Genomic DNA, 15,604 nt, shown 5'->3' with positions numbered 1-15,604 from the left:
TTGTGGGGCCATCTGGAAAAAGAGTCCCTATCCTCGTAGTGATTTTTCAAAATGGGGTATTCCCTAGGAAGGTATGGAGCAAAGCCGAACCCTACTGTCCGTTCAAGCCACACCCTTCTCCCCTCTCCTCCCTGGGAATACTCAGGTGAGACCCCCAACAGGAGATCAAGAATGACTTTGAGACACAAATGTAGTTACCATGGCAACCTAGGGATCCAAGGTGGGTGTGATCTCCTCTCTGAATGGCTGCCTTTTTGAGTCTCCAGCAAACCTTAAGACTCTCCCTTAACCCCACCCAAAGCACTGAATGAAAAGACTTGTCAAACTCTCATCTGCCCTGGGGCCTTTGCACGTGCTGTTCCAGCTGCCCCTCCCCCATCACTGGACAGAGTCTTCCTACCTTTAGGATTCCACGTAGAGGTTCACCACCTCAGGGAAGCCCTTCCAGACTCCTCGTCTGAAGTAGATTCCCTGACTTTACTGACTCCCAGAGGTCCACTCTTCTCTTCTACTTAACACTTGTAATCATGTACCACATTGACTGTGTGCTGTCAACCCCCAAATCGCCTGACCTGGAAATCCCATGAGATCAAGGACCACATCCTTATCTTCAACAGCGGATTCTCAGAGTCCAGCAGTATGGCCTGGTACACGTTATCATATTTATTCCTTTTAATCTTAAGAAATCAAAATAGAATATTACAGATTACTATAGTCCTATTGCCCCCACACACACGCCTCCTCAGCCCCACTCTCCTTTATTCCTCTCGGAAGGCTGTGCCTTATAAAAAATACTCATAAAAAATACACTGGATTGTTTTGCATATTCTTTTCAATAATCATAAATATTCTTTTCAGCGGTCATAAATGCTACCAAACTATACATGCCATTCTGCAGCATGTTTTGGCACTGAGTGTTGAATTTTTTAGATGTATTCAATTGGCTATTGCCCTGGGGAAAAAAAAAAGCGAAATGATATAGCTTGGGAATTCTCCTAAACTTTCATTTTTTTAATTCACATGTCCCATCTCAACAGAGATTATTTCTAATTTCCTGTTTCCTTAATTCCCCTTCCCCACTTCTGGACTTGGCTTAAAGTGATCACATTCAGTCCCACAGCTTCATACGCCACATTCCTGGTGATGATGCCCACCTGGTTGTCCTTCAACCTTGGCCTCTCCCTGGAAGTCCACACTCGCATCCCCCTGGTGCTTTAACCCCAATGCCTGGCTGTCCAGCAGACACCTGAAACATCTCATGGTGGAAAAGGAGATTCTTGAATTTCCCCCCAAGTCTGATGCTGTCCCAGTGTCCCTCATTTCAGCGAAAGGCCCAAACCTGCTCCATCACTTTAACCAACATTTTAGGAATCATCCCTGTTCCTCCCTTTCCTTCACTTGATCTGGGTCAACAAACCCCAGAGAGGGTGTGGTAGGAGAGTGAGGGAGGGCAGCTGGTGTCAGCACCGCGTCACAACCCAGGCGGGAGGTAGAACAGAAATGGTCTGATTTAGCACATAACCTGAGGCAGGTGACCTCACCCTCAGCCGACGATGCAGGGGGGTGAGGGCTGGGGTGATGGGGACATGACATGCTTGTTCAGATGGGGCATCTTCCAGGCACATCTGGGGATTGCTACCATCAGCCCAAGCTTGCTGGATCTTCTAAGAGTAGCTGAAGCCCTGCACTTCAAATGTTGGCAACTAATCAAAACCATTTATATATACTGCAAGAGCCAAAGAAGACATGACATCTCTATGTACTGATTTGGCCCATGTGTCACCACCTTGCAATCCTGTGTGTGTCTATGTGTGGGTGTGTATTATATTTGGGAGAGGGGCAGTACTTGAAATGCAGAGATATGGGTTCATCATACCCAGTTCGTGATACACCATTACTCCATGCGCTATCATTCTATGCATAGCCCCCTTTTCTGTATTTTAATTATTTATTTATTCTTCATGCCCTACACCCATCACCCACCTCCACCACATGCAACCACTCCAATTCACTAGTGTCTTTTGTTTGTAAAATGCCAACTGTTATCTGTACGCAAGTATTGTCGACCGACAGAAAAGGTGCTGTCACATAGTTCTCACTCTGTATCTGGCATTTTTTGGTCAGGACTAAATGTTTTCAAGTCAATCCATCTTGCTGTGTAGATATCAACTTTGTTATTTAGAATTACTGCACAGCATCCAGGATAGACTCCACCCTGTTTTACCTGCCCAACACTCCCCAGTTGCTTCCAGGAGCCCCTGTGAAAAATAAGACTGCAATGAAACCATCCTCTACTGGTCCTGTAGGCACCTGGATGAGCATGTGCTTGGGATGTACCTTGAAAGGCAGACCTGGTGAATGATGAGGTATGTGGGCTTACCTGCCCACCCCGGCCAGCAGGGTGGGAATATGCTTGTGTTGCTGTGTCCCCACCAACTTCCTTCTTCCCAGCCTAACGGAAAGTGGTATCTCATGGCTCTATTGGTCCAAAGAGTATTTCTAGAACTAACACAGTCCTTTTGGGGGTTAGGGGGTGGAGCTTGAAAGACTTTTAAATCTCTTTGTGTCCATACTCAGACCTGGGTGATTCTCCCCACTTGAGATTGATTCTATTATGCACCAAAAAGCTTATAAACTCATAAATTCTAATCTCCACCTACTGACAAGGAGGGAGGGATGAGGACTGTTCTTCTTATCATCGTATCCCTCCATTTAGTCAGCTCATTATGCTAATCAGTAGCATATACTTCTTGGATGGGAACGATAACCCCTACTTGTGACTAGGATGTTTCATCAATTGAAAAAAAAAAAAAAGAATGTTACTTAAATAGAAATCCAAAGCATAGACTAGAAAGTGACCTTTTCCTTTCTTTTTTTTTTTCAGATTTTATTTATTTATTCATGAGAGACACAGAGAGAGAGAGAGAGAGGCAGAGACACAGAGAGGGAGAAGGAGGCTCCAATGTGGGACTCGATCCCAGGACCCCAGGGATCACGACCCGAGCCAAAAGCAGATACTCAGCCCCTGACCCACCCAGGTGCCCAAAAGTAAACTTCTTCAAACGATTTCTAGAAGAAGTCCCAGGATGAGATGCAATATACTCCGGACCCAGAGAAGTTAGTCTTCTTTAATAACAGAATAATATGATTATCTGGTCCAGAGTCTTGACTGATGTTGCCTTGTCATTACAGAAATTATTTTCTGCCTTTTCTTATGGCATAATGTAATCCCCCAGTACTTAGGTGCTTGAAAAATTTTTCCCCTGAAGCGGCGGGAGTGATTATCATGAATGATAAGTAAATTTGTCAGCATTAGCGCACCGAAGTAGCTTCCATCAGCCTACTCCGAGACTTGCCCAGAGGCTGGCAGGGCGCTGTGGGCGCCGGCTGCGGCTCCGGAGAGGGGCTGTTGGGTGGGCGCTGTGTTTTTTTTCTGTTCTGACATCGCAAGAATATTAGAAGTAATTTAATGTTTGCTAAAATATTGAAAATCCTTTTAATTGAATAAATTTACTGAAAAGCTTCATAGATTTAAATGGTCTTACGAGTCATTTACTAGAAAAGATTGATTTCTTTAAGAGGATCCAGCTGTAACTTGCCTTGAGCATTGTACAAATTCTTTAGGGGGAGCGGATGGCTTTTTTTTTCTTGTCAGTCTAGTTGAAAATGATACTCGATAGTTCTATTTATCTGTGGGGAAAACTTGTTTAAACACATTCAGAATGCTGCTCCTGTTTTTCTTGAATCTAATCCTTCTGTTTCCCTCGTTAAGAAGGTTTAAATATAAACACAATCAAATTTGTTCTGTATGAGCTGTTAAAACCCAACGGTAATACAAAGAGGACCAAAATAGCTCTGCCATAATTCATATTAGAAACATAATGCTATTTATTTATAGGACAGAATGATAACACCCGAAGAGATCAGAAGAGTGAGGGAGAACACTGTTCACAATTAAAATTAATAAAATTGAATTTCATAATCCTAGACTGCAGGTTGCTCAGGACAGGGACCAAGGCTTAGCCTTCTTTAAAGACTCAGTCCCTGGGAATGAGGAAGGCTCCTTGTAGGTAAGGGTTGATTGACTTACTGGAGTTGTAGGGGCCACAATAAATAACACCCCTTTCTTCCTAACCTGAGACAGAGGAGGAATCGGTCAATGGGAGACAAAAATACCAGCTGTGTTAAAGATAAAACTAAAAGCATCATGCACCCGGAATGGGCTTCTTGATCCTTCATTCTGAAGTGGATTGAACTGGCCACTCAGTCACAGTCAGCTCTGGCCAACTAGAGGTTCCCCCTACAGATGGGGGGCTCACCCAGGAGCTCATTATTTGACTGAGATGCCCCAGAATGCACACCTGGGGACGGCCTGCCGCAGAGTCAAAGATGCTCACCTCCCTTCCCACCCTCACCTGTCAGGTAAGCCACGCCCCCTCCTGGCCCCCAGAACCTGGAAGGGTTCCAAATGCTTTTCCTTTCTGGAAGCAGAGCGGGAATCGCTGCTGCCTCTCTATGGAGCCATACAGCCGTGGAAGTGACTGTTTAGTAAAATGGGGGGTGGTAGTGGTGGGGGGGGGTGTCAAATGATAGGTTTGATGATTCTATATGGGCGTCACGGTGGCTAGATTTCTCAACTTGACTCACTGTGGCGACCAGGGGATAACCTTTTCCAAAGTTCACGTTTTGCCCCTTTGCTTTTCTGGAAGACCTACATGAGTTCCTGTCTTCACTTACCAAAACGAGATTTTCACTTTTGCAAAAAGAAAGGGGAGTGGGTGGGGGAAGTGAAAACAGCATTGTGGGGTCTGCAGGAGGGGAGCTGGGTGGGGTAGCAGCACCCCCCAGCTCACCCCCCTGAGCCACACTCGGCATCTCAGCATCAGGCCCCCGGAGCTCTCAGTGTCACGGAGCACCTGTGCTTTATCTGGATCTGTCTTGTGCGTCCGTTAGCAAGATGTGTCCCAAGGTATCCGGAAAGCCCAGGCTTTTTATTTGGGGGTCTGGAAATGCTCACATTATTTTTCGTGCAAATTAATGCTAATTATTTCTTCCCTTTCAGCTTATGAAAGGTTTCAGCGGAGCACTCAGCTTTTGAATAGCGGAGGGAAACCTGTGTTCCTCCAAGTAACTCGAAAGTTCAGGTCCTTGCTTAGATGCACATGTGGGATCTGCCTTCTATTTAGATTAAATTACGTAGGTGTCAAAGGAATTGTTTAATCATACTTTTATTTCTACGTTTCTATTTTCCCTCTGTTCTCCGACATGATTTGGTGGACTCTTTTTGTAACTTGTTGCTGGGGAAACTCACTAATTCTAAGCTTAGGCAACTATTTGAATCGGGACACTGTTCTTTAATGACCTTAATTGGCTGGAAAGGAAAATCCTTGTTATAGTGCTTTCTGTTCTGTTTTGGGTCTTAGAATTTCCGGATGTGTGACAAATATTAAACAAACGATCACTTTGATTTGGGGTTTCGGGCTCAGATCAAAGTTACCATCATCAAACACTCAGGGAGAGGTGATGAAACCAGGCAGGGCCGGGTGGTGTAGAATGCAGCCGCGCAGGCCCGGGCATCCAGTGGCGTTTGCGGAGAGGCTCCTCTGGGACTCAGATCAATGAGGAAGACCCCTCGGTGTTGATTCACTGCCCTGCTGGCCCATGCTCGGGCCTTAGCTTGTCACGCGGTCCGTTTTCTGTCATCCTCACCCTGGATTCTGATCAGGTTTGGTTTCTCGGAACAGAGCTATCAGAATTATGAAAAACACAAAGGCCCCTCAGTGTTTAAAAGGCATTTTCTAGAAGAATGCAAAAAAAACTTCAGCCCAACCTATTTCACAGTCACGGAGCTTTGGTGCTGGAGGAGGCCCTGCAGGTCATCAAATCCACCAGGCTTCACCCCACTCCCTCGGTTTACAACAAGAGAAAGAGACACAAACGAGTTTGGCAACTTGAACAAAATTACAAAGCTCATCACTGACTAGGTCAGGACCAGTACTCCCTTTTTCAGATCCTCCAACTATCTTTGTTCATCTCTGTTTCTCAAATGTTGGAAACTCGAAGGAAGAATATCCAAGAGACGAGAGAAGAAGGCAGTGTCAATGCCACCTAACTACCTGTATTTTGTGTGTAGTGTGGATTTGATGAAGTATTTAAGGCTGAATCTATGTCACAGCATGTTCTAGCCCGACCGCCCCTTGGTTCCCACAATTTTCCAGTTTTCATTTCTCTTCCTGGTATATTTTATACTACAGTCCCTATACTCATAGTCCAACCCATTGGCCAGATCACAGCTCCAATCTGGGAAATCTAGGTGAGATTTATCCATGCCTTGCTTCCTTCCTTTGGTGGACCCAGTATGAAAATTCTCAAATTGGCCTCAACTGTTTGAGATTTATTTGCATCTGGTGTTATTTGGGAGGTCTCGGGGATTCCAGGAGAATGATAGGAAAGGTTTTGGCATTAAATTTCAAAGTGTGAAAGTTAAAAGGTCAAACATGGGTGAGAAAGGGCAGGAGGGCCCCCAGGAAGGAAGAAGCGATGGCACCTTTCTTGCCACACAGGCTACTGACAAGTGGTAACACAAACCCAGACATGCCCTAGCTAGGGAAAACAGATGCTGATGATTGAAAACACCTATCAGGGCACCCATGTTTGGAAGCTGCGTCTGGAAAGGCATGGAGCACTCTCAACTGGGCCTTCCTGGTTTTGGAAAAGGCCAAGAGCAATTTATATCACAACTGTGAGCCGGACACCTGGCCCCAGCTAAGGGGAAGGGAGGGCAGGAAAGGCCAATGATGCCGATGAGAAATTCATGACAGCCCCAGAGGGGAAAAAGGAAAAGAAAAAAAAAAACAACACAAAAACCCACCCAAAGAGGCCCAGGAAGGAAGACTGCCAGGTGGCACCACTTCAGTTTAATTAGACAAAGGCTGCAGGGGTGGGGTGAGGTCTGAAAGCAGAGACACCTGGGGAGCGACAGCGAAGGGGGGTCAGGGCAAAGGTTGAGAAAAACAAGCCACCTGGGACCCTGATGGAAACACTCCCCGCCAGGAGAAGGTGTAAGGAGGCAGGCCAAGGAGGCTGGCAGGAATGGAGGCTACACAGGGGGGCAGGCACTGCCCATGAGCCGGTGTGCTGTCAGAAGAGGTCAGATGGACCAGGCTGATAGGGACCTAAGAGACTGTCCTCCCCTTGGAGGAATAGGGTAACTGGCAAAGTCAGAGGGTCAGCAGAAAGCAAGGGAATCTAACCTGAAAAGAAAGAATTCTTCTTCTTGTTTATTATTTTATTTTTTATTACGATTTACTACTACTGCAATTAAATACTATTATTCCTACTTAATATCACTTAATAGGGCTAAAATTTTAATTGTATTACTATTTAACTACCATAATATTATTTTTGCTGTTTACTAACAGTAGGATTATATGAGTCACATCAGATTTTTTTCCCCTATTTTTTCATTTGAAAATTTCAAACTTTCTTAAAAGAATTGAAAGGAATTGAAAATTTCAAACTTTCTTAAAAGAATTGAAAGGAATTTCACCTCGATTTACAAATTGTTGCCGTGTTGCTACATTTACTTTAGCTCTCTGGCTCTGTGTACTTTTCTTTAGCCATTTTAAAACAAGTTGCAAGCACCAAAATGCCTCCATCCTAAACACTTTAATAGGCCCCTTACCTAATAAAAAAGGCATTTTATTACATAACCATCAAAACACCTGAGAAAATTAACTTTACTAATAGTTCATATTCAATTTTCTCAATTGCTTTCCAAATACCTTTTTTTTTTTTTTTTTTTTGCTTTTTTCCCCCCTACTCCAGATCCAATACCCGAGCGATACATTTGGTTGTGTCTCATTAAACTATTTTAATTTGGAGCAATCCTTTTTCTTTCACTGTTTTTCAGGACTTTGAAGATTTCACAGACAACTGATTAGAATGTACTATTTCTGGACTCATCTGGTTAGTTTCTCATTATTAGATCAAAATTAAGTATCTTAAAATAAATAAATAAATAAATAAATAAATAAATAAATAAATAAATAAGAAAAAGAAAACAAAATTAAGTATCTTTGGCCAGGATACTGCCAAGGAGGTAGCTATTTTTCCTAGAAGGAAAGCATGCCTTCCCTACATCTCGCCTACATGTGAAAGAAAAGATTCCCATCAGAGTGACATTAAGCCTGATCATTTCTTTAGTTTATTTTGATGTCATGGTTTCTCTCATAAATGTCTTGGTCACAAACCAGATCCTTATATAGTCATTAAACACCCAGTTCTGTACTGAACTCTGAATTTGGTGCTAAGATTGAAGGAAAAAAAAAAGTGCAGCAATCTGGTAAAGAAACAATTTGAGAACTTCACTGTCCAATTCATACAGAAAATTTAAAAAGAAATTCCTGGGTTGATTTCTGCCGGAAATTTACCCTAAGAAACATGATGGGCAGCACCTTTCCTGTGGTTCTCCAGCAGAGGCAGCATCAATCCTCATGAAGAGACTGGGTCACAGGGACTCTGCTCTCGGGAGAAGGGCCCCATGTGTTCTGGATGCCAGATGTGAGAGTGGGAAAGCTGACAGTTTTGAAAATGGAGGAGCCTGACTCCTATTCTTGGCCAGATGGTAAACCACTCACCTCAGCAGAGCAGTGGTTTGCTTGAGGCTCCCTCGGTATTATTTTTCAAATACAGACCCCCGAATTACATAAAAAAGTGGCTCAAGTCTATAATCAGATAATAGTCAAATATTCCTGAGGTTGATCAAAAGATGTATCCTATTTAATTCTGAAAATGACATACAGATATGATGAAAAATTAAAACAGGCCAAAAGGGGTTTATGAAAAGTGAATCTGTCTCCTTTGCAAATCCTCAGTCCTATTCTTCCTAAGTAACCACCATCTCATACATTCTTCCAGGAATGTTCCTGCAAACACACATCCCCATACATATTTTAATAAGATGATTGGAGTTCTGTATATTTTTCTGTTGCCTTTCCCTTCTCCCTCAGCAGTGTACCTTGAATATTTTGTGTATCAACTTGTATACAGATCTCTTGCTTTTTAATTCCTGCATAGTATTCCATGAGATATCAAAAATGTTTGATTTACATTTCCGGTGACCCATTTCCGGTTTTTTGTTAACATCAGCAATGATGCAGTTAGCATCCTGTCAAGCACATATTTGTATATGTTCCAGAATATCTGTAAGATAAATTTCTAGAAAAAAAAATTATTGGATCAGTAAAAGGATGCATTGAAGAAATTAAGATACTGTGAAATTGCCCTCCGAAGGGCTTGTCTCCAATTACATTGCAAATGACCTGAGTACCCACGTCCCCTTCTCCTGGAAGCCACTGTGTTAATCCTGCCGAGTAGTCTGCTAGGTGAAACAAGGCATCTTCTTTGTTTTGTTCTAATTTGTAGGTGTTTATAAGGACATTTGGGTTTTTTCTTCTGCCCATTTTCCTAATGGTTTACCTTTCTCTTACAGGTGTGGTGTGGCACCGCTTTGTGTGATAGAGAAGATAGACCTTATTTGTCATGTGTGGGGCAGTCTTTTGCCATTTTACCATTTGCCTTTTGACTTTGTTTATGGTACTTTGTTGTTCAAATGCTTTAAAAGGTTTTATGTCATCAAATATGTTTTCCTTTATAGAATTTAGGTTTTGTGACTTGAACAGAAAGGCCTTTCCCGCTCTGATACTAAGAAACAAAACAAAAATGGGGCAAAGACTCCCACGCTTTTTTTGGTGCCTCTAATATTGTATGTTTAAAATTTTAAACCATATAGAATTTATTTTGGTATAAAGAGTGAGGTTTGGATTTGAATTTGTATTTTTTCCAGATGGCACTCAGTTGTTCTAAGTCTATTTATTGATTGGCCCAGCTTTTTCCCATTGCTTTGATGTTTGGTTTTCATCTTTTGGAGGTAATTATTCTCAATAAAAAGGCCAAATCAGACATCATTAAATTCTGGGTATGAAAATTTTTCAGTTAGTTTATTCAGTTTAGAAGCTACTGAAACAATTCCTTTCTATACAACTCTTAATCCATTTGGCAGTTTGGTACTCACTTTTCACCAAATGAAAGAAATCATGCATCATAAATGTTGATGAAGTTTTCTTTTTTTATTTTCTTCTCTCTCTCTTTTTAAAAGAGTTTTAGAGAGAGAGCATTGGGGTGGGGTGACAAAGGGAGAGGGAGAGAGAATCTTAAGCAGGCTCCATGCCCAGTGCAGAGCCTGACTCAGGGCTTGATCTCACGACCCTGAGTTCATGACCTGAGCCAAAATCAAAAGTTGGACACTTAACTCACTGAGTCACCCAGGCACCCATTAATGAAGTTTTCTTAAATAAAATATATTTTCTTCATCTTTCATTTCTAACTGATATGGTTCCAATTCCAAATGGAGAATGATAGTAAGTTTTTGGCAATGCAGAAAAGAATAATAATTGGGGCTTCTGGGTGGCTCAGCTGGTTAAGCATCCAAAACTTGATTTCAGCTCAGGTCATGATCTTAGGGTCATGACCTCAGGGTGACGAGATCAAGCCCCACATTGGGCTCCTTGCTCAGTGGGGATGCTACATATGGATTCCCTTTCCCTTTGCACCCCAGCCTGTGCTCTCTCTCCCTCTCAAATACATAAATAAGTCTTTTTAGAAAAAGAAAGAAAAGGATAACAATAATCCATTTACATCATTACCTCTAATCATTCAAGAATTGTCTCTATACTGGAGATAATTCAGTGTTTCTTCTTTTTTTTTTTTTTAACTTTGCTTGGAAACATCTTCCAGGTTTCAACTATATTTGGTCAAAATTAAACTCATGAATTAACTAAGAGAGTCATGGAAGGATTGCATGTGAGCTCATCATTACTTCTTTGTAATACTGGATACATTTCTCATTATCTATTGTGTAGTCTCAGTATCACCAGATGACATAAATGTCTACCTTCACAAGAAGATAACAATTAATTGGTTATTCCAACTTGAGTAGACCTTAAAAGACTCAAAATGCCCCTTAAAAGTGGGGTGGGGAAGAGGAAAACATAGACTTACTGAACCCTTAGTAGACATCACTGATTGATTATGGCACTGTTTGTACATTTTGCTCAACTCTGTATCATTTGTGTTTTGAACAGTGCTTTATACATAGCAGGTATTTAATTTGTTGAGTGGAAGGAAAAAAGATGGATGGATGTGGGTTCCAATGAATAGATGGATGGGAGAGGCCAGAGGAGGCTTTGCCGACATCTACAACTAGCAATAAATGCTTATTGATCAATTAATACTGGAGATGAAATCTATTTACCCTGTTTCACTGAGGCTTCTGTACTCATTTTTCCAGACTATCCAATGAAAGATAGGTACATTAAATAAAACACTTTAGTTAAAAAAGCCTACCTTGCTTATTGTCCTCATGAGATATATTTTTGCATCATGATACAATTAAGTAAACTGTTTTTACATCTAGAATTTCCATAAGACTGCTAAAGCAAAAGTGGATTGATGTACACCCTGTTTCAATTAGGAACCACTCAAGGCTTCTTTCTTTCTCATTAATTACAAATATAAGCCATATTAGAATGGGAGCTCCTCCCTTCATCAAGACAATGAAAAGTGTTTTTATAATAACCATGGTTGCAATATTTTAAAGTGCAGATAATTAAAATCTCAGCATGCTGCCATCCAAACCACATACAACAATAAAAGTAAAACCTTGCATCGAATTTCAAAGAGCCAGCTATGAAACTCCTCCCTGCCCCTTTCTCTAACGAGCATCTAGTGAGGACCTGGAATGCGACATGTGACCTATCAGCGGTGGCGAAGCAAAGGTGAGCAGCTATTTTGTTCTGTTCAGTTTGCATACAGATGAGCAGGGCGCTCAAGTAAACAAATACCTACAGTAGGACATGGCAAGCCTTCACTAAAATACTGAAGTTGATTAAGCATGCTTATTAAATTTTGATAGGCTGCCTATAATTTGAGATGAATTTATTTCTGCCTACTCCGAGTTTCCCCTGGGCAATGTTTTGGTAGCAATCATTTCTCCTCTAGACCCAACTCCTACCACCTACCAAAAACCCCTACTTTCATTCATTTCAGAGGGGGCTCCCTTATAAGATAAAATCACTACTTATAATTTCATAACAGATATTTGTAATAACTATATGGATCTTGGTAAAAATAATTTGATCACTTAGGGGCGACTGGGTAGCTCAGTGGTTGAGCGTCTAGACGACTCCTGCTCAGGTCATGATTCCAGGGTCCTGGGATTGAGCCCCGCATGGGGCTCCCTGCTAAGCAGGGAGTCTGCTTCTCCCTCTCCCTCTGTGACCTCTCTTGCTCTCACTCATTCAAATAAATAAATAAAAATCCTTAAAAGATAATAATTTGACCACTCATTCAACAAATATTTATTGAGTACCAACTATATATCAGGCACTGCGCTAGCTGTCAATGCCGGGGCTCTGATGACTAGAGGCTTCAACTCCTTGCCGGGAATTCTTTGTATATTTTTATAATATTTTTTAAAACATAACTATTAGACTCCAAAACAAGGACAAATAAATGTGTGGGTTGGGGGTTCGCTGGAGATCAGCAGAGATCAGATGTGGCAATTTGTGTGGAGCAGAACAAGCCAGGATTGGAAGAAATGTACTCATCTGATATAAATGTATTCATGATAACTCATTCCACGAAAGATCTGAGGGGATTTACGAAGATACATATAATTCAAAATGATGAAGCAAATGAGTCAGGACAAAGAAATAAGGATATAAATATAATAAAGATAAGAGTAGGTTTACCATTGAAAAATGCAAACTGAAATTCATGTAGCCACTAGGGAATGCCAAACACTAGTGATTGTCAAACTGAAGAGTAACTGGGGAAATCTGTTCAATTCAATGATTCACTATGCAAATCGGAGGACCTCAGTGCAGAGACAACAGAGAGACATTTACAAAGTGGCCAGTTTGTGGGGATCAACAGACGAGAGAGACTCAAACTATCTTAGGTGGATAATGATAATAAATACCTAGGGAGTCTGTAATAAGATTGAAAGAGTAAGGATCAGACAAAAGGTTGAAGTAACATGCTTAATATTATAAAATAGTGAGATTTTTGCAATAGTGAATTGGAAATTCCATTGCTGTGATCTTAATCGGATTTTGACAGGAGATGCGCTTTGGGAGTTTTGAGGGATGCCCATGAGTGAGGTCACTCCTGTCGCTGGGGACCAGTAAATAACAGGCACTAAGAAACTGGTTTAATTCCAAGGGAGTGTGGTTTAGGCAACAAAGCTCAAGAGTTGAAAGCAGTTAGAGATGGCACTGCTGGAGGGTGAGTCCCAGGATGAAGGCTTACAATCAGCTAGATACTTCCTAGGTCTGGTGGGAGCTAAATTTCATCTCATGTGTATACCATTCTTGCACATTCTTAGAGGAGGCATCATAAAGGCGTCTAGGCCATAATGGTTCCTCAAGTGGTGTTACCCCGAAGTCACAACTAGCCTCCCAGGAATGGTCAAGTCTTAGAATCGCTCCTGGCTAAAATAAAAGGTGGCTGGTGTAGGAATCCAGCTGTCTCCATGCAGCTGAGTGACTTGGACACCTCTGTTTCCAACCTTTCACACAAGGTCTCCTGCTCTGGAGGACTCGCCCATGGTGCCAATCTGCTGCCATCTTCCACCAATTCGGAGAAAAGAAATAAACACATAGCCTCAACCTGCAATGGTATTAAGGGAGCCTGGCAGACCTAGGATTCACCCGGCCAGCTCAGTGTTTCCAAGACCATCCAATTAAACATGATGCTCCCCGCAAACCCTTTGTCCAGGCATGACCCTAAGCTCCCCCCGCTGTCCCAGTCCCGGTCTCCCTCTTGGCCTGCTGCACAAAGCATTATGCTTACCATGGATCCCATGCAGTCTCTCTGCAAGCCCTCTTCACACCTAATGAAGAGCTCATATAAGCACAACTCCAAGTAGTATGAATTCCAATGTTTTCATTCAAAATCTATTCACTTAAAGTCAAAATGACATCTTAATGCCACTCAGCAGAGCAATTTGCCCAGAATAAGAAGTGGGCTGCATTTTTGGAAAGACTTACTGCTAGATTTCAGTCCACATTTTTTAAAATTAAAATACATGGATTGTCCTCACAAACTCTTCCTGAATATTTCATGTGTTTTGTGCTTTACTTGCTGTACATATCTTCATAGCATGCATATTATTCAAATATTCCCAACAGATGGTCTCAAGTGCTACATATTATATAGCATTAAGTGAATAGCTTGGTAAACAAATGAGTCAAGGATTAAAATATTTTACAGCTTATAAATCATGGAAGATGTTCAATAACAGTACATTAATAAAAAAATCTTTAAATGTAAACATAAAAACATTAAATGCCACTATTGGATCAGTCCACTGTTTACGGCAAATGAATTTTTTTTCTTAAAACAGGTGGTCATCTTGTACAGTCTCAGATTAGACCCTAAATTAATCTGAGGCTGGCAACTAGTTTACCTGTGGGCCTGGCCTCCCCACCCACCTTCCATGGCTCTCTTGCCATTTCCCCTCATTAAAGCCCCTTTCATAACTAGGAAAGGAAAGGAAATGCGTAGGCCAGTTCTGGTACTCTTCGGATAAACTTCAGCAGAATTTTGCTGAAAGAGGTTCAAACTACAGGTTCAAGTTGAGGATTCTGAACTGGCTGAGACTTGAATGCCCTGAACTCTCGGTTCCCCTTCCACAATCGGCTAAGCAGGTGTTTGGCACTGATATCTCCATGGAGAAAAGGAATAGAAACATAAAAACCCCAACCCAACAACTTTTGCCAGTGTTCAGATGTCTCTGGATCCATTTTACGCAGTTAATGTTCTAGTCGTTATTCCACCGAGGAATAAAAACCAATAAAACGCTCTCCTGCTAGTTGCTCTCCCTCCTACCCTCTTACTTTAGTTAATGTTACTTGAACCCAATCACTTGGCGTCTCTAGTAACTGATGCAGGATCTTGCAAGACTTTTCAATTTCATTCTAGATTTTCCTGGAAATGAGAACTCAACCCCGTTCTGAATGTGAAAATAATATAAGCTTTCATAACTCTTTGACAAAATGGTTATAACCAGCAAAGTTACCAAGGTGCCTATTAAATAGCACCTCTCACCTACAGTCATAAGCTGGCTGTGCTTGTGCTATTAAGGTTCACTACCCAATTTCACACACAGTCAGACTTTATTTTACCACAGTCAGTATGCAACTGTGTTCTCGGATTCTTCTCTACACTAGGATCTTTGACTTCAGGTAAAGGCCTCTGTGAGGCAGAGAAGGATGCTGCCCTCCTTGACCAAATGTGGAACAGCCAAGTCACAACAAAAGGAAGGTGCTCTGGCATTTTTGCACGGAGGCCCATATTCTCAGTCACGATCTCAAATCTTACAGCACAAACCAAAACGTCGGATCAATGAATCCATATTTTTATAATGTATCTGCTTTGCGTGATGCATTGTGCTTATCTTCTGAACATTCTACTATATGAAGTGTCATCAAGTATGATACTTGTGGGATCCCTGGGTGGCTCAGTGGTTTAGCGCCGCCTT

General features: G+C 41.8%; 1 protein-coding gene and 1 long non-coding RNA gene across 2 annotated transcripts in view; one reads left to right on the top strand and one right to left on the bottom strand.

The window, feature by feature from the left end:
* The first annotated feature begins 241 nt into the window (after positions 1 to 241).
* Positions 242 to 11,246, top strand: LOC144301046 (uncharacterized). The gene is made up of 3 exons (XR_013367777.1): positions 242 to 647; positions 7,913 to 7,968; positions 9,494 to 11,246. It is a non-coding gene; the product is annotated as an uncharacterized LOC144301046 (long non-coding RNA).
* Positions 5,137 to 15,604, bottom strand: part of RAB11FIP2 (RAB11 family interacting protein 2) — a 57,296-nt gene continuing 46,828 nt past the window's right edge. Inside the window, exon 6 of the transcript XR_013367776.1 lies at positions 5,137 to 5,746. The gene's annotated coding sequence lies outside the window, so the exon portion shown is untranslated. The remainder of the gene's footprint in view (positions 5,747 to 15,604) is intronic.

This window comes from Canis aureus, chromosome 29, assembly GCF_053574225.1.
Source record: "Canis aureus isolate CA01 chromosome 29, VMU_Caureus_v.1.0, whole genome shotgun sequence".
Lineage (NCBI taxonomy): Eukaryota > Metazoa > Chordata > Mammalia > Carnivora > Canidae > Canis > Canis aureus.
This window is presented reverse-complemented; position numbering and strand designations above follow the sequence as displayed.